This window comes from Triticum urartu, chromosome 2A (genome assembly GCF_056163025.1).
Source record: "Triticum urartu cultivar PI428250 chromosome 2A, HENAU_Tu73, whole genome shotgun sequence".
NCBI lineage: Eukaryota > Viridiplantae > Streptophyta > Magnoliopsida > Poales > Poaceae > Triticum > Triticum urartu.
This window is the reverse complement of record NC_141874.1, coordinates 740,722,687-740,726,903: the sequence shown is the minus strand read 5'-3', so window position 1 is coordinate 740,726,903 and position 4,217 is coordinate 740,722,687. Positions and strand designations below refer to the sequence as shown.

General features: G+C 44.7%; 1 pseudogene; it reads left to right on the top strand.

Moving 5' to 3' along the window:
* The first annotated feature begins 672 nt into the window (after window positions 1-672).
* On the top strand, window positions 673-3,821 carry LOC125534472 (uncharacterized; annotated as a pseudogene).
* The last annotated feature ends 396 nt before the right edge of the window (window positions 3,822-4,217 follow it).

The window sequence follows — 4,217 nt, the reverse complement described above, 5'->3', positions numbered from 1 at the left end:
AAGTAGCGAGTTCTCTCATCATTAGTGAACAGGGTGGCTATATCATTTAATTTAGTAAGATGTGCCACAACAGTTTCAGATTCATAGCCATAAAAAGGATCATATTCAACCAAAGTAATTATATCAGGATCAATAGAGAATTCATAATCCTTATCAGTAACAAAGATAGATGAAGTAGCATAACACTACTAGGAAAATGCTTATACATAGAAGTTTACCAGTAGTGTTTGTTTGTGTCCCCACGCTACTGGTAATTACCAGTAGCGCTGGGTACAAAGCACGCTACTGGTATGGCTTAGCAACACCGTTGGTTTCTTTGGGACACGCTACTGGTAAATAATTCTCGACCGTGCCCCGCGGACAAACCATAACAATAGCGTGGGTCGTAAACCTACTCCACTGCTAATGGGATAACCGTAGTGCCGGTGAGACACCCTGCGCTACCGCTAGCACAGTCCGTCAGTCCCACACCGGACCACCCCCGATCCATTACCCACCCCACCAACCGTCCCAGTTCAACCCCACACCGCACCCATCCCCGATCCATATTCCCTCCACCTCCTCTCTTCTCCTCTGCTGCCGGGATCCCCTCCCTTTTCTTCTCCGAAATAAGGCGACGGAGCGAGAAGGGAAAGGGGAAGGGGAAGCAGTGTGTGTCGGCACGGCGGAGCAATGGCGGATAAGCCGAGCCGGGTGCTGGTGCTGTACGCCGCCGGCCACGCGGCGCTGCTCGCCGGGGGTGGAGGGGGGAAGGGCCAGCTCGACGCGTTCGCCTCCATCGCCTCCGGCAGCTTCCTCTTTGTCCGCACCCCCGCGGTCAACGGTACCAATCCGCCCCCACCCCCTCTTGCGCTCTGCGCGGTTGCTCTGCTTTGCTTGGCCCCCATTAAACTGAGAGGCTTCTGGTCTTGTCTCCCAACCCAAAGGATGGAGGGGACAGGAATAGCGACTCGATTCTCGAGCTGGCGCAGCTGCTCGACGTGTACGATGCCTTCTACCCTGCCAAAGTGCGATCCTGCTCTCCGGGTTTGCGTCCAGGCAAAGTAGTTGCAGAGAGGGTTTGAGTATGCGATGCTGATTGTATTTGTTTCACGTTAGGATGGGGAAATTTCCCGGGTGGATCCGCAGGAGCTAGTAGTCCCCAAGCTATCCGAGAGGTTCGATGTGTGTGTGATCTTTTGCTTTGATTACTGTCAGTGTATCCATTGTAAATGCCAGGGCTGACTCTGCTGCTAAACATTCAGGTTCATGGGACTAAGAGCTACTATGGTCAGCAATTGCCCCAGTGTTAGCTCATTGGTGGCGAATGTTTTTGGAACTTAGGATTTTGCCGCGCAGTCAGGTTCTGGCAGCAGTTCTAAGGACACTAGGATAATCGACCGGGCGTTCACTCTGCTGGCATTTGTAGAGGGGAATGTCCAGGATGCGTTCGAATTTGATCTGGTGTTTGTGCATGCCGCAATGGAGAACACATCCAGCAAGCTTGGGAAATTAGGGATGAAGACGGATCTCAACCGGCTTGACAAATTAGTGGCTTCAGTCATGGAAGCTGTGCCGGTTGGTTCGGCTATTGCTGCCCGTATTCATGTTTCTGTTATCTTGAGCTATGGATCTACTACTGCAAATAAGGAAGAGGCATGCCTCATCTTGAACTCTTCAACTGAAACTGATTTCGACTTGAAGTTACTCCGTCCACGCCAGAGCTACACTATGAAAGCAGGAAAGACGTTGGAGGATGTTAGGTAAATGTTGTTCTTGGCTAGCAAAAAAATGTCATAACAGATGTTTTGAAGTGCAATCTTTATTGCAGAAAAATGCTCCTTTAGATTATGTATGTGTTTGATGTGAGTTGAACCATATCATGGCCTTCCATATATAACCTATTTGTCATTTCCAGTCAATTTTTTGGTGTACAAAATGACTCTGCAATGGCTCGTATCGCAACCATTTAGCCATCTCATGAAAGCTAACAGCCACCTTTTGGTTTTGTGAAGTGAAGTTGAAAAATGCCATTCTAATGCATGACAGGACAGGACTAAATTATTTTACAGTAGATGCTACATCAGTCTATGTGCCATTTTGTTGTGTTAAGCACTCAACCATGGAGCAATGTATTGTACGATGAAAGCACATCTGTGTACAATGACAGGTCTAGACTTACACAAATAACTTTATTATGCATATCCTGCAGGAATCATCATCCAATGCTACTGGCACAGTGGCAACAAGGAGTAACAATGATTTGGCCAAGGAGTTCTCTTTTGAGGAATTTATAAAGGTCTGCTTAATGCACTTTTTAGAATGTTTGCCTGAATCATAGAAACTTTATCAAATAATACTATATATGCAAGTTTGTTCCCGTGATCCTGTTTATTACTTTGTTTCTTCAATTGTTTATAATGGACAAACACTGCAGTTCTCCCTTTTCCTAGTGTGGGTATTGGTGCCAGCATTAGAAACATGACGATACCTTTTTTAGGAATTCCTTGGGTAGTGGGCAGTTTATGTGATAATATAGTAACTATGGTATTACAAATTCTCAACCTCCTCTTTTGATTCGTAACAAAATCATTTCGATAGAATGGCAGGGCTTCTCTTCTGTACAACCTACTTTACCCAATTGCTTCTACAGAGCAACACCAAACTCCGCACTTAGCATCATTGTGTCAGTGCAACACCAATTCAGCACTTAGAATCATTGTATTTTGTCATTTAACTTCAGCTTTGTAGGTATGTGACAGATTTATTGCCCGTAAGCTTGTGCAACGGTTTTATGACAAAGCCCTTGCCTTTGGTCTAAAGGGCTATGCAAAGTTGTAAGTATCTGGTCCTCAGTAAGCATTTTCACATGACTCTTTTTACCGAATCTCCAGTTTTGACGTCATTCTTACTGTTTTGGTTTTGATGCTACTGCTATACTCTCCTGTAAATTCCTGCTATGTGTATATATGAAACCTAATTTTAGTATTTTCTTAATAAATTAAATTCTCACTTGAGGACAAAAGATAGAACTTGTCTATCTACCCTTGTTCAGTGATGCCATTTTTTTGTAGTTCTAATTCTTCTAAGTAGTACCAACAAAGAGCGGACCAAATGATTTCTTCAGGAAAGAGGAAAAGCCCATTAACTTCAAAATTCATTTGTCAAGTCTATGAACTGGCAGGTATATATGTTCAGGCTTCAGTTTGTATAGTCACTATGCTCTACCAACAGTAGATTCATGGACTTTGTTATCTTTGAAAACGTCAAAGATATCAAGGTATTGAAGTGACTACTTAGAAAAATGGATAGATAGAAAATTACCGAAAGAATTATGCCCCTAACTCCTTATGTGCTTCGTAGGTGCTGTTTCTTTTTAGGGCTTCCAACACAACAGAATTGCTTCTAATCTTCTGTGTTATCTTTTGTCATGGAAGTAGCTATGTGCTGCTTCAGTGTGTAGTTAAGTTGTGCATTATGGCTTAAATAAGAATCTTGGAAAAAAATTGTAGCACATTGGCATCGACATGTACCGCATTTTTTTCCGTGTCATTCTTCTAAAGAATCTGAAGTTTCTAAATCTTTGCTGGTAATGCTGCAGGCTTGTGGTGGCGAAGCTGACGGCCGTCGAGAGGCTTGTGGACCGATGGTGTCGTGGCTGCCGATGGATTCCTTCATCCGCTGGTGGTGAGGCACGAGCACGACATCGATCAAGGCCTGCTAGAGCTGAGGGTCAGGGCAAGGGACGTGACAGCGTCACAACTCAAGGCGGCGACCGTCGTCGGTCAGGTGTGGCTCGCAAGGCTGCTCAGTGTGTTCCGTCGCAGCTGCAGGCCACGTGATCAAGCCAGGCAGGCTTCGCACATTGACTAGGCACACAACACTATGTGATAGGAATTGTACATGAGTTGCCGCTAGCTACAATGAGAAATTGTGTGATGGTAGATACGACAATTGTGTGACAAAATGGAATTGCTTCATTTTATTTTTTTTAATTCCTAATAAGTTACTAGTAGCGTGGGGAGGAAACTGGGCGCTACTAGTATATAAGATACTAGTAGCGTTTGTAGTTTACCTACGCTACTACTATTTCATTACTGGTAGCGCGTGTACGTAATAGCAGTAGCGTGGGTGGAACACGCTACTAGTAACTTTTTTAGCTGTAGCATGGGGTAAAAAACACGCTACTGCTAAAATTTAGATGTAGCGTCGTAGCAGTAGCGCGGGTGCACGCGCTA